At 43.0% G+C, this 15621-nt stretch overlaps 1 non-coding gene across 1 annotated transcript; it reads left to right on the forward strand.

The window, feature by feature from the left end:
- The first annotated feature begins 13437 nt into the window (after window positions 1–13437).
- On the forward strand, window positions 13438–13514 carry Trnat-ugu (transfer RNA threonine (anticodon UGU)). Its single transcript has one exon. It is a non-coding gene; the product is annotated as a tRNA-Thr (tRNA).
- Window positions 13515–15621: the final 2107 nt, after the last annotated feature.

Consider the following 15621-nt stretch of genomic DNA (forward strand, 5'->3'; position numbering starts at 1 on the left):
ACATTTACGTGTAAGGAAATTTTTTCTGAAAGAATTTGTGCGGGATGTGGCTGTGTATGGAAGTGAAACATGCACGATAAATAGTTTGGACAAGAAGAGAATAGAAGCTGTCGAAATGTGGTGCTACAGAAGAATGCTAAAGATTATATGGGAAGATCACGCAAAGAATGAGGAGGTGCTGAACAGAATTGGGGAGAAGAGAAATTTGTGGTACAAATTGACTAGAAGAAGGGATCGGGTGGTAGGATACGTTCTGAGGCATCAAGGGATCATCAGTTTAGTACTGGAGGGAAGCGTGGAGGGTAAAAATTGTAGGCGGAGACCAAGAGATGAATACACTAAGCAGATTCAGAGGGATGTAGGCTGCAGTAGTTCGATTCCCGGCAAGGTCAGCGATTTTCTCTGCCTCGTGATGACTGGGTGTTGTGTGATGTCTTTAGGTTAGTTAGGTTTAAGTAGTTCTAAGTTCAAGGGGACTGATGACCAGAGATGTTAAGTCCCATAGTGCTCACAGCCATTTGAACCATTTTAACCTTGCGGCGAAACATTATTTAATAAAGTGTAGCGAGACAATGTTCAAAACATGACTGAAAGTACGTTCATAAACAGAGATAAGAACATCTACGATTGAGATGTCATCTAAAGTCGACGTACCATTTTAAAATATTAGGAATAAGGAAATGAAGTAATACAGAATGCTATGCTTGTAACGTACGTTGTTGTTCTACACTGTTTAGCTCCGGTATTTACAGGGTCAGAGAGAAAACATCCTAGGTTTTGGAGGGAAAAGCCGTAATTGTAATGATCTGCACTACAACAGAAACAAGAAGCACAACTTGAGGAAAAATAATGTAATGTGTGTTTCAGCTCACAAGCGACACTGCAGCAGATAGTTGCTGTGACTTAGTATGGGCAGAGGTAACATTCGACAACCGGAATGAATTAATAAGTGGCTCCTTTTACTGACCCCCGGTCTCAGATGAAACAGTTGCTGAACATTTCAAAGAAACTCGAGTTACATCGCCAATAGGTACACTACTCATAAAGTTATAGTTGGCAGTGACTTCAATCTACCTTCCGTATGTTGACAAAAATACATTTTCAGACCGTAATGTAGATAGAAAACAACTTCCATAATTGTTCTAAATGCTTTTTATAAAATTATTTTGAACAATTAGTTCACGAGGCCATTCAGATTGTAAATGCTTACGAAAACACACTTGACCTCTTAGCCACAAATAATTCTGAGCGTCACGACGGATACAGGAATTAGTGGACACACAGTCGTAGCGAGGCTCAATTCTGTAACAGAGAAATACATCAAAACTAAACGCGAAATATATATATTTATAAAAGTAGCTAAAAATTCGACTGACGTCTTTCAAAAAGACAGTCTCCAATCCTTCCAAACTATCTAAGTGAAGACAATATGTGGCTTAAGTTCAAAGAAATAGTATCAACAGCACTCGACAGATTCATACCAAATAAATTAATAACAGACGGACCTGATCCCCCATGGTACACAAAACACGACAGAAAGCTCCTGCAGGAGCACCGAAAAAGGCACGTATAATTTAGAGGAGCGCAAGATCTCCAAGATTGGCGAATTTTTACTGTGGCTCGAAATTTGCTGCGGATTTCAATGCGAGATGCATTTAATACTTTCCACAGCGAACCTCTCTGTAGAAATGTGGCGGAAAATCCGAAGAGATTCTGGTCCTATGTTAAGTAAACCAACGGAAAGGCTCAGCAAGCGATATGAAGGAGGAGGAGGAGGAGACAAGGGACCCAACCCTTCGGAGCAGGTAAAGTCGTGGCGAATGTCGGGCGTGGCAAATGTCTGGCGTGGCAAATGTCTGGCGTGGCAAATGTCCGGCGTGGCAAATGTCCGGCGTGGCAAATGTCCGCACACCGCTGTGGCGGTAGGTCGGAGGACCATTGTCGTAATGGAGAATCAGAATCTCGTTCGTCTGGACTCGGGCACCTCAAAGAGCCAGGATGTCTGAACCAGCGACCCGTCTCCACCCACCAACAAACGAAGACTGTCCCTCTTTCTTGCACTAGGTCCCAATGCACCAGTTTCAGCCCAAAAAAACAGCTCTGAGCACTATGCGACTTAACATCTGAGGTCATCAATCCACTAGAACTTAGAACTACTTAAACGTAACTAACCTAAGGACATCACACACATCCATGCCCGAGGCAGGATTCGAACCTGCGACCGTAGCGGTCACGAGTTTCAGCCCATCTGGTCACAAATGCCAATCAGCAGCGTGTCAGTGCCGCGTTTAACAAATCCCCACTCCAGAATGTCGTCAAGTCAACCAGAGCACGCCCTCGTCGCTAGTTTCTCTCAGAAATTCCCGTCCGATATAAGCCGGCGATGGGCGAATCAGAGCGTAGTTTAACGCTAGACTTGTACTTTTCCGCCATACATGTGGTGTCCCAGGAAGCATTTGAAACTGTTGCCCTCGGCCATCTGAAGGTGTGAGTTGTGCCACCGACCGCTGACCCCGACTTAGTGAAAAGGACCGGTAGGTTCCGTGAGCTTCTGTGACCACTAGCAAGTTCCGTGGCAGCTAGACACGTGCGATCCAGCACAAAGCTTTGAGTGCCCACGACACACCTGCCACGTTCAGAGCAATCTGTGAACTGTGCGTTTCTCACGTATACACAGACTGGAACTATTCGCCCCTCTACATACGACGAAGTAAACATTCCTGAATTCCAGTCAAGAACAACTGCCAAGATAAGAAACATAGAAGTAGGTATCTTTGGTGTAGCAAAGCAACTTAATTCTCTTAACAAAGGCAAGGCCTCCAGTCCAGATTATATACCAGTCAGGTTCCTTTCAGAGTATGCTGATACAATAGCTCCATATTTAGCAATTACATACAACCGCTCCCTCACGCAAAGATCCGTACCTAAAGATTGGAAAATTGCTAAAGTCACACCAATACCCAAAAAGGGAAACAGGACTAATACGCTGAATTTCAGGCCCATGTCACTAACGTCGATTTGCAGTAGGGTTTCGGATCATATACTGTATTCGAACATTATGAAGTACCTCGAAGAAAACGATTTATTGACACATAGTCAGCACGGATTCAACATCGTTCTTGTGAAACACAACTAGCTCTTTATACTGATGAAGTAATGACTGCTACCGACAGGGTATGTCGAATTGATTCCATATTTTTAGATTTCCAGAAGGCTTTTGACACAGTTCCTTACAAGCGTATTCTAATCAAATTGCGTGGCTATGGAATATCGCCTCAGTTGTGCGACTGGATTCGTGATTTCCTATCTGGAATGTCACAGTTCGTAGTAATAGATGGGAAGTCGTCGAGCAAACAGAAGTAATATCCCCAAAGAAGTGTTATGGCTTCTCTGTCGTTCCTGATCTATATTAACGACATAGGAGACAATCCGACAAGCCGTATTAGATTCTTTGCAGATGATGCTGTCATTTAATGATTTAGATTAGATATCTGTATGGTGAGAAACGTGGCAATTGACCCTGAATAAAGAAAAGTGTGAAGTTATTCACATGAGTACTAGAAGAAATCTGCTAAACTTCGATACGCGATAAGTGACACAAATCTGAAGGCTGTAAATTCAACTAAATACTTAGCGATTACAATTACAAATCACCTAAACTGGAACTTTCGCATAGACAATGTTGTGGTTTGAGAAAACCAAAGACTGCGATTCCCTGGCAGAACACTTAGAACGTGCAACAGGTGTACTAAAGCGGCAGCTTATACCACGCTTGTCCGCCCTATTCTGGAGTACTGCTGTGCGGTGTGGGATCCGCATCAGGTGGGACTGACGGATGACATCGAAAAAGTTCAAAGAAAGGCAGCTCGTTTTATATTATCGCGAAATAGGCGAGACAGTGCCAAAGACGTGATACGTGAATTGGAGTGGCAATCATTAGAATAAATGTGCTTTTCGTTGCGATGAGATGTTCTCATGAAGTTTTCATCAGAATTTTTCTCCTCCTATTGCGAAAACATTCTTTTGGCACCCACCTACATAGGGACAAAATGATCATCACGATAAAATAAGAGAAATCGCGGGTCCCATAGAAAATTTTAGGTGCTCGTTTTCTCCGCGCGGCGTTTGAGAGTGGAACGGTAGAGAGACAGCTTGAAGGTGGTTCATTGGACCCTCTGCCAGGCACTTCATTGTGAATAGCAGAATAATCACTTAGATGGACACTACTGGCCATTTAAACTGCTACATCACGAAGATGACGTGCTACAGACGCGAAATTTAACCTACAGGAAGAAGATGCTCCGACATGCAAATGATTAACTTTTCAGAGCATTCACACAAGGTTGGCGCCGGTGGCTACACTTACAACGTGCTGACATGAAGAAAGTTTCCAACCGATTTCTCATACACAAACGGCAGTTGACCGGCGTTGCCTGGTGGAACGTTGTTCTGATGCCTCCTGCAAGGAGGAGAAATGCGTACCATCACGTTTACGACTTTGATAAAGGTCGGATTGTGGCCTATCACGATTGCGGTTTATCGTATCGCGACATTGCTGCTCGCGTTGGTAGAGATTCAATGACTGTTAGCAGAATATGGAATTAGTGGTTTCAGGAGGTTAATACGGATCGCCGTGCTGGATCCCAACGGCCTCGTATCACTAGCAGTTGAGATGACAGGCATCTTATCCGCATGGCTGTAATGGATCGTGCAGCCACGTCTCGATCCCTGAGTCAAAGAGATGGGGACGTTTGTAAGACAACAACTATCTGCACGAACAGTGCGACGACGTTTGCAGCAGCATGGACTACCAGCTCGGAGACCCTTGACCTGGGAGCACAAATGGCAAAATGTCACTTTTTCGGATGAATGCAGGATCTCTTTACAGCATCACGAAAGCGTGTATTCATCATCGCCATAGTGGTGTATCACCCGGCGTGATGGAATGGGGTGCCATTGGTTACACGTCTCGGTCACCTCTTGTTCGCATTGACGGCACTTTGAATAGTGGACGTTACATTTCAGATGTGTTACGACCCGTGGCTCTACCCTTCACTCGCTCCCTGCGAAACCCTACATTTCAGCAGGATAATGCACCACCGCATGTTGCAGGTCCTGTACGTGCCTTTCTGGATACAGAAAATGTTCGACTGCTGCCCTACCCAGCACATTCTCCAGATCTCTCACCAATTGAAAACCTCTGGTCAATGGTGGCCGAGCAACTGGCTCATCACAATACGTCAGTCACTACTCTTGTTGAACTGTGGTACCGTGTTGAAGCTGCATGGGCAGCTGTACCTGTACACGCCATCCAAGCTCTGTTTGACTAAATACCCCGGCGTCTCAAGGCCGTTATTACGGCCAGAGGTGGTTGTTCTGGGTACTTATTTCTCGGGATCTATGCACCCAAATCGCGTGAAAATGTAATCACATGTCACATGTAGTATAATATATTTAATGAACACCCGTTCATCATCAGCATTTCTTCTTGGTGCAGCAATTTTAATCGCCAGTAGTGTAGAAGTAGGCCACTAAAAATTTGATAATCTACATATCCCTGTAATAAATCAACGTAGAGGGATTTTAAGTAGACAGAAGCAAGAGTCCCGCCCATCATCAGTCGTGACAAGCGGCAGATAAATTTAGCCAAACGGCTTGTAACATTGCAACGTCAGAGCCACACTCGCGTCTTTGTTGGTTGCTGATTTATACGGAGGCATGAAAGGCGCACGCACTTGGGGTAGTAGGTTTTGACCATGAAGTGACTCGTGTAAAACGCGCTGAATGGTCTGGTCTTACGCGACTACGCGTGTGGCGTGCCCTGGGCCTTGTCTCATCGATACCGCGTGTTGTACGCACTTTTCTTAAGATGCGTGGTGTTTAAATAAGTAGAGTCAACACTAAGCAGTGACGTGGAATGTGACACAAGCGTGTAATTGATATTTAAATACCGATGGATAGCACTGAGGAATAATATGGAATGACGCAGCCACTTAAATGTCATTTAAATACTTTGGAGCAACAATGAGGGCGAATATGGAGTGGCTCGACAACTTAAGTGTCATTTAAGAACCTCGGATCAACAATGAGGAGTAGCATGGAATAATACAACCATTTAAATGTCATTTAAAATATTCTGAGGAGTAACATGGGACCACGTTGAAAGGGTACAGTACCGCCCGACATTGAAAATAGGTGCAACATTCTTCGTTATTCTTGTCATAACAACATATTTTTTGTAATAATAACTCAATTTCACTTAATACACCGAATCCGAATACCAGTGTAGGAAAGAAGGACAATTTATTTATTCAGTTGATCACATGTGCACTCCCACGATATAAATCCGTACGTCCAATGTGGTGAGATCTGTGAAATGAATGAATGCATGGTCGTCTGCTAATCACAGATAGTGAATGTGCAATATATGATCTTCTTTGAGTCGGTTCTTTGGTCACCTTTGGTGTAACCAAAGAGATGAAATCTACCTGAGCTTTGATCGCCTGAAATGTGGCTGTCCAATACGGTAGCAAGATGCTCCCCCACTTCGGCCGAGGTGCTAGATGACCTGAAGAATGGCTATGTTTCAGAGCTCTGGCTCTGCATCTTGTGTTAGTAAGACCTGTCTTAGGTGTGCCCCGTAAAGACAAAAGAGTGGAGACATCGTAAACATGTGAAATACTTAACAGTAGTTTGGAATAATTATTTTTCTATTTCAGGAACTTTTGTGGGGAGAATTAAATGACAGGCAGGTAATATTAAGGGGATCGTAGTAATCTTCGGAAGTGACCAACGGTCACAGTGAAACCACGTGTAGCAATAAGTTGAAATACTTGCGAGTGCTAGTACTAAGTTGAAATACTTCCGAGTGCTGAAGTTAAGCTGAATTACTGACGTCTGAACCATAAGTTGGAAATATTTAAGAAATGGCGCGTGCAGGACTTGAAATTAGAGACGAGTACTTCCACGTGGTGAGTACTGTGTGAGTCTCAATCTGTGTATGAGACAAAGGGTAAAGAGAAGTACTCGTCCATGGTATCAGTTGAGGACTCGCGTGCATGAGGAATATGTTCTTAATATTACTTTGCGTGTTATGGTTCCGTGTGACGCTAGAATCAAACTCTAATACTCTGAGAGAGAAGCAAGGCGAGTCAGCCGTCTATCCAGCAACGCCACTTGGCTTGCATTTGCACACGAAGACATGCATATATCCTCCAGAGTTCGTAGTAGGAAAGAAAAGTTACGAAGTGGGGCAGTGTCGTGTGAAACTGGGATGAATACTCATTGAAGTGGGAAAGCTGAAAGTGAAGAGATTCTAACATGACCATTCTTTGTGATGTATTGTATGTTGCCAGTATGATGTATTTCGTGTAATTTAAGTTTGTGTGGTTTGCATGGGAGAGTAGCAAGATAGGTTCAGAGGCAGTGGGTTATGCATGTTCCTTGTTGTACCGCTCGGTCTGGAGTAAAGTTTCGTGATGATGGGTGTGAGAGTCGAAGTGTGAGATATAGCAAAAGATTCACCATCCTATCCAGAAAGTGCACTGTAGCGTTGGATAATTACGAGACCATAAGATAGAGAATCACCAATGTAAAGCCATGCCCACTGGGCGGAGTTTCTCATGTGTAATTGTAGTATAAAATGTAATGGTGTGTTTAGGCTATGTGTGAATCATAATAGAATTTATCTGAATTAAAAGATAGTGAAAAGAAACAGATTGGTGGCCTTGTTCTTCTAATAGTGTGTAGTCATGAATCCAGAATTTATAACGTGTGCGCCATCCATATTCAGTGCGATGGCCACGTGTTGATCAAAGCCGTTGGGTGAGAAAGGAATTGTGGTATTGCCAGAGCGTAGTGAACAATCAGAGTTGTGTTAATTTTTATTAGTCAGATGTGCGTTATCCGTTTCCGTTGCGTAATATTCAAACAGGAGAATAATTTGTAGCCTAATTTTGGGTACTAGAGCTCACAATTAGTCATTGATGTTTTGCGATAAATAAGAATAAATCCACTCGCTTGGTAGACCACTCGTCTTCCAGGCCTGACTGCTTGATGCCACAGTATGAGCAAGGCATGTGGGTGCGTCTCAACGTGACCACGTAACATTCATTTCTATACATAGGGTCAACAGCGAGGAGTCACCTGAAATGACACAACGACTTAAATGCCATTTAAGTATCCAGCATAAACATTCATGGGTAATACAAAAAGCTGGTTGGAGAGGCGGAGAGTGACTGTCACTAGTAATGGAATTCGTTCTGCTTCGATGACTTTTGTTTATCGCCACTGACCATAGTTCAAGGAGAGCTGTCATTCGGTACATCAAGTTGGTTGGTTGACTGATTTGGGGGAGCGAAGTCTTCCATCCCATCGTGTTAGTTAAGGATGAGGTAAGAAGGCGGCTGTGTCCTTTCAAAGGAAACATGCTGGCGTTTGCCTGAAGTGATTCAGAGAAATCACGGAAAACCTGAGTCAGGATGGCAGGCGTGGGTTTGAACCGTCGTCCTCCCGAATGAGAGTCCAATGTGGTAACCACTGCGCCATCTCACTCGGTGGTACATCAAACGAGTGTTGTTGTTGTTGCTGTTGTGGTCTTCAGTCCTGAGATTGGTTTGATACAGCCCTCCATGCTACTCTATCCTGTGCAAGCTTCTTCATCTCCCAGTACCTACTGCAACCTATATCCCTCCGAATGTGCTTAGTGTATTCATCTCTTGGTGTCCCTCTACGATTTTTACCCTCCACGCTGCCCTCCAATACTAAATAGGTGATCCCTCGATGTCTCAGAACATGTCCTCCCAACCGATCCCTTCTTGTAGTCAAGTTGTGCCACATGCTCCTCTTCTCCCCAATTCAGTTCAATACCTCCTCATTAGTTATTTGTTCAACCCATCTAATCTCCTGCATTTTTCTGTAGCACCACATTTCGAAAGCTTCTATTCTGTTCTTGTCAAAACTATTTACCGTCCATGTTTCACTTCCATACATGGCTACACTCCATACAAATACTTTCAGAAACGACATACAAATACTTTCAGAAACGACTTCCTGACAAATCTATACTCGATGTTAACAAATTTCTCTTCTTCAGAAACGCTTTCCTTGCCATTGCCAGTCTGCATTTTACATCCTCTCTACTTCGACCATCATGAGCTATTTTGCTTAATCTAATACCCTCAGCATCTCTCGACTTAATTCGACTACATTCCATTATCCTCGTTTTGCTTTTGTTGACGTTCATCTTATACCCTCCTTTCAAGACACTGTCGATTCCGTTGAACAGCTCTTCCAAGTCCTTTGCTGTCTCTGACAGAATTACGTCATCGGCGAACCTCGAAGATTTATTTCTTCTCCATGGATTTTAATACCTACTCCGAATTTTTCTTTTGTTTCCTTCACTGCTTGCTCAATATACAGGTTGAATAACATCGGGGAGAGGCTACAACCCTGTCTCACTCCCTTCCCAACCACTGCTTCCCTTTCATGCCCCTCGCCTCTTATGAGTGCCATCTGGTTTCTGTACAAATTGTAAATAGCCTTTCGCTCCCTGTATTTTACCCCTGCCACCTTTAGAATTTGAAAGAGAGTATTCCAATCAACACTGGCAAAAGCTTTCTCTAAGTCTACAAATGTTAGAAACGTAGGTTTGCCTTTCCTTAATCTTTGTTCTAAGATAAGTCGTAGGGTCAGTATTGCCTAACGTGTTCCAACATTTCTACAGAATCCAAACTGACCTTCCCCGAGGACGGCTTCTACTAGTTTTTCCATTGGTCTGTAAAGAATTCGTGTTAGTATTTTGCAGCTGTGACTTATTAAACTGTTAGTTCGGTAATTTTTACATCTGTCAACACCTGCTTTCTTTGGGATCGGAATTATTATATTCTTCTTGACGTTTGAATGTATTTCGCCTGTCTCACACATTTTGCTCAGCAGATGGCAGAGTTTTGTCAGAACTGGCTCTCCCAAGGCTGTCAGTAGTTCTAATGGAATGTTGTCTACTCCGGGGGCCTTGGTTCGACTCCGGTCTTTCAGTGCTGTGTCAAACGAGAGTATTGTGTAAATCAGAGGTACCCAACCCGCGGCTGAAAGCAAGAATCAATACGGTCCAGGATGTGAACATCGCGATCGGTAAAACAAGCCCAGAAAATTCCTTTTATGTAAATTTATGATGTATTGAACATTGTCAGTTTGGAACACTTACTGCACGATGTTGCGCTCTGACTGGTCTGTCCCGTTATTAATACTGCCGCCGCCCTTGCTTTTAAAGAGCATCCAGAGTCTCCTCCTTATAACTGACTAATTCGTTAACACCTGCTGGTCTGGTATATTGTGCCTACTACAGCTGCAACTGCGAAACTAGAGCTTTAGGGACGTTTAGTGAAATTAATTTATGTAATCACAAGGAAATTCTGTGTGTTATCTCTCTAAAACTGTGTCGTAAAGAGACTTTTTTACAGTGGTTTCGAGCACTGCAAGTCGGTGGACGTTTGAGATCTTTGTTTGTCCTGCAGCTGTTGCCTATGTTTGCAGTCTAATAGTACTGTTAGTCGTCAAATATCGTACTAATCTTATGATCTGTAATTAATATAAATATAATCATCAATGAAATGTGAAATTAAATTCCAACTCGCTTTTTTAGAGTAAGGAATCATAAATTAATAGATTCTAAATAATTTTAATTATCTCTTTAATCAGTTGGTCATTGTTAGTGTTAAGTATATTGATGTGTGGCCCAGAAACACTCGTCTTCGTCCCATGCGACTCAGGTGAGCCAAAAGGTTGCACACCCGTGCTCTGCGTGCTTCTGTGCTTTCAGTACTGCCGTGTACAGTGAGGTATCAAAGTGGAATGTTTGATACCTCACTCTACACGGCAGTACTGAAGGTGAGAAACCTGAAAGAATGGGTAATTTAGCTGATAAATCTTTCACGTACACAGCATGTCCTACAAGGAGGCTTACACTGAACTTTAATAACTGACGAAGTATTGATCATAACCTGATCCAGCTATGATTATATGATGCTCTCATGGCTAGTACGTGTAGCTATTCATTTATTTTTATTTTTTTTTAAATTTTCAGTCGCCAGTAATTGCATGTAAATAACAGGAAGGCTGGAAAGTTCCCCTTGAAGCAAACGAAATGGATTTTAACGCGTTATTGGAAATGTGAAAAGATGAGAGAAGTGCAGAGTAGATTGTGGGCAGATTTTGATACTCTCGTCGCGTGTAATAAATAAGTTACACGGCAAATTTGAGAGGGAAGAAAGCATGTGAGATCTGAAGAAGGGGTAATGCGGCAGGAAGAAACCAACACTGGAAGAAAAAGGGTTGGACACAGCGGTACAAGATTCCCAAAGAAGCCTATATGGAAAGCTGTGCTTGAATTAGGTGCAAGGAGACGAAGTGTTCACCGCATTCTGAGACAAGGTTTGAAGAAATCCTACATTCCCATGCTTCACCTGAAGAATGACGGCGCCTAGAATTTTGTGAGGAATTTGCGATAATGAACAGTTGACTGACGTCATTGTTTTGTGTGAGGTGAAGTTTGAAAAATTTTATTTATTTATTTATTTAGCGTATGCCTAATACAGACATATCATGAAATTAAATTACCTATACATATGTACATATTGACACACAAGAAACTTAAGTTTGTCTTTACAACTGAATATCCAGTCCTTCAATGCAGCGCACTACATCTGGAGTTGCTAGCAGGAAGTCCTCTTTGGCGCCGTGATAGGCTCGAAAACAGCGTTCACTGACAATGTGCTGAACAGTCTGGTATGGATTTCCGCAGTCACAGGCTGGATCAGGCAGCTTCTTCCACTTAAAGAGAGCATCCATGCATCGGCCATGGCCGGTACGGATTCTGTCGAGAGCAGTCCAGGTCTTGCGTGGTAGGTCGAATCCACTTGGAAGGGTCGCACATGAGAAGATGTTACGCAGGTGCACATCTGTCACTGCTTCCCACCGACATTTCCATTCTTCAAGAGGTTTGAAATTCTTAGCAACCATGTCAGCAGCATCGCACAGAGTTGGATGCCTCCCGATCTACGCACTGATACGTACTGCCCTTCTGAGAGAATTCTACAATATCACCAGGAATTCTAATCTACCCGTGCATAGGCACTTTTAAACCGCAAGAGTTTGAATTTAATGAAACCATCAATCGCCATATGTGTACTGGGCAAGAGATAATATCCATTTACGGAACAACCAGCTGAGCTGTTATCTCTAGTAATGGCACAACTGAGACTATTTCCAACAACCGACTGGCCAGTGGACTGTTTTTTTGGTCCATCACGTTCAGGGGACATCGGATGACAGGTCATTTTCAGTGTCACTAAAATTTACCTACAGCCGTGATGATGATGAAGTCCCATACTCCTTGACAGAGCGTAGGGGACGATGCGGGAGACCTGCACCGCTGTACTAGGCAAGGTCCTGGCGCAGCTGGTTTGCCGTTGCCTTCCTCCGACCGTAATGCGGATGAATGATGATGATGAACACGACACAACAACACCCAGTCATCTCGGGACAGGTGAAAATCCCTGACCCCGCCGGGAACCGAATCTGGGACCCCGTGCGCGGGAAGCGAGAACGCCACCGCGAGACCACGAGCTGCGGACCAGCAGTATACTTTAAAATGTTTTATTTTGTTGTGAAAGCCTCCAGTTTTGGCATTTGATTTTGCCATCTGCAGGCAACCCAATGAACGCAGTCTTCTCTCTTTAAGGTGGTTCCACGCAACGTGAGACCACCAACTGACTCACGTATCTGTCGGTTACGTCACTTGTATGAATGTTCTCACTCAGTCTCTGCGGTTTTGGTATTCCATCCTTTATCACTCACTCGTTGTTGTGTTGTGTTGTGTTGTCCCTCCCTTTCTCCGCTAAACAGCCTGTTTCCTTCAGTACCCATCAGTCTACCCTATGGTTGTCGTTTTAATTTTTCCTTGGACGGTCAATATTTCTTTTACCAGCTGGTACTATGTTTCTTACGATTTTCACACTCTACTGGTTCAACCAGTTGAATTAAATTGGGCTATGCTGAGGGTATTAGATTAGGAAATGAGACACTTAAAGTAGTAAAGACGCAATAATATTATACGAGGACAGTAACTTGTTCTCGAAAGAACTGTTACTGTTGATGATCGTGCTTTTCCCTGGAATAAATGACAACTAACTGAAAACCTCAGCTGCCGACAGGCGTTGTCGATATATCTTAAAGGCTACCCAGCCATTGACCTTTGTCTGCGCGAATGCCCACGGGTTGCCTAAACTCTTACGGGAATCGCCAAAGTGTGCACTAGTAATGACTGGGTGGGCAAATGTCTATAAGGTACAATACATATGTAGAATTGTGGAGAGTTGGGAAAGTGAGTCCCACGGGAAGCGTGCAAAGGATGAGTCCCTGCAGTCGCGCTAGTCATCTGCTTTCTCGGTGGCTCAGATGGATAGAGCGTCTGCCATGTAAGCAGGAGATCCCGGGTTCGAGTCCCGGTCAGGGCACACATTTTCATCTGTCCACATAGAGGTATTTCAACAACACCTGTCGGCAGCTGAGGTATTCAGTTAGTTAGCAATAATATTATCTTGGAACTCTTCCATTTGGTCCGTGTTTGCATAGAAAAACAGTAATATCACAAATTAAGTCCGAATGATGCAGAACACCTTGTTATTCGTTTATTTCTTTATTATCGCAAACTAGTTTCGGCGGCAAATGTCACCATCATCATTGGGGATTTTTAATCTAAAAAATTGTATGGCTATAAAAACACAGTAAAACATTATTCCATTTTTACAAATCGTCTTTTGAAATCTAGTTTTATATTGATACTTTCGTACTACCTTATTTATTGTATGCTACAGCATGTTTTTGCTGTATACATGGAACAAGCCTGGAGATACTGACAGGTTTCAGATGGATTATATAATGGTAAGACAGAGATTTAGGAACCAGGTTTTAAATGGTAAAACATTTCCAGGGGCAGATGTGGACTCTCACCAGAATCTATTGGTTATAACTTGTAGGTTAAAACTAAAGAAACTGCAAAAAGGTGGGAATTTAAGGATATCGGACATGGATAAATTAAAAGAACCAGAGGTTGTACAGAGTTGCAGGGAGAGCATAAGGGAGCAATTGACAGGAATGGGGGAAAGAAATATGGTAGAAGAAGAATAGGTAGCTTTGAGGGATGAAGTAGTGAAGGCAGCAGAGGATCAAGTAGGTAAAAAGACGAAGGCTAGTAGAAATCCTTGGGTAACAGAAGAAATATTGAATTTAATTGATGAAAGGAGAAAATATAAAAATGCAGTAAATGAAGCAGGCAAAAAGGAATACAGACGTCTCAAAAATGAGATCGATAGGAAGTGCAAAATGGCTAAGCAGGGATGGCTAGAGGACAAATGTAAGGATGTAGAGGCTTGTCTCACTAGGGGTAAGATAGATACTGCCTACAGGAAAATTAAAGAGACCTTTGGAGATAAGAGAACCTCCTGTATGAACATCAAGAGCTCAGATGGAAACCCAGTTCTAAGCAAAGAAGGGAAAGCAGAAAGGTGGAAGGAGTATATAGAGGGTCTATACAAGGGCGATGTACTTGAGGACAATATTATGGAAATGGAAGAGGACGTAGATGAAGATGAAATGGGAGATACGATACTGCGTGAAGAGTTTGACAGAGCACTGAAGGACCTGAGTCGAAACAAGGCCCCCGAAGTAGACAACATTCCATTGGAACTACTGACGGCCTTGGGAGAGCCACTCCTCACAAAACTCTACCATCTGGCGAGACAGGCGAAATACCCACAGACTTCAAGAAGAATATAATAATTCCAATCCCAAAGAAAGCAGGTGTTGACAGGTGTGAAAATTACCGAACTATCAGTTTAATAAGTCACAGCTGCAAAATACTAACGAGAATTCTTTACAGACGAATGGAAAAACAAGTAGGGGCCGACCTCGGGGAAGATCAGTTTGGATTCCGTTGAAATGTTGGAAGACGTGAGGCAATACTGTCCCAACGACTTATCTTAGAAGCTAGATTAAGGAAGGGCAAACCTACGTTTCTAGCATTTGTAGACTTAGAGAAAGATTTTGGCAATGTTGATTGGAATACTCTCTTTCAAATTCTGAAGGTAGCAGGGGTAAAATACAGGGAGTGAAAGGCTATTTACAATTTGTACAGAAACCAGATGGCAGTTATAAGAGTCGAGGGACATGAAAGGGAAGCTGTGGTTGGGAAGGGAGTGAGACAGGTTTGTAGTCTCTCCCCGATGTTATTCAATCTGTATATTGAGCAAGCAGTGAAGGAAACAAAAGAAAAATTCGGAGTAGGTATTAAAATCCATGGAGACGAAATAAAAATGTTGAGGTTCGCCGATGACATCGTAATTCTGTCAGAGACAGCAAAGGACTTGGAAGAGCAGTTGAACGGAATGGACAGTGTCTTGAGAGGAGGATATAAGATGAACATCAACAAAAGCAAAACGAGGACAATGGAGAGTAGTCGAATTAAGTCGGGTGATGCTGAGGGAATTAGATTAGGAAATGAGACACTTAAAGTAGTAAAGGAGTTTTGCTATTTGGGGAGCAAAATAACTGATGATGATAGAA

This window comes from Schistocerca gregaria, chromosome 9 (genome assembly GCF_023897955.1).
Source record: "Schistocerca gregaria isolate iqSchGreg1 chromosome 9, iqSchGreg1.2, whole genome shotgun sequence".
NCBI classification, from domain to species: Eukaryota; Metazoa; Arthropoda; class Insecta; order Orthoptera; family Acrididae; genus Schistocerca; species Schistocerca gregaria.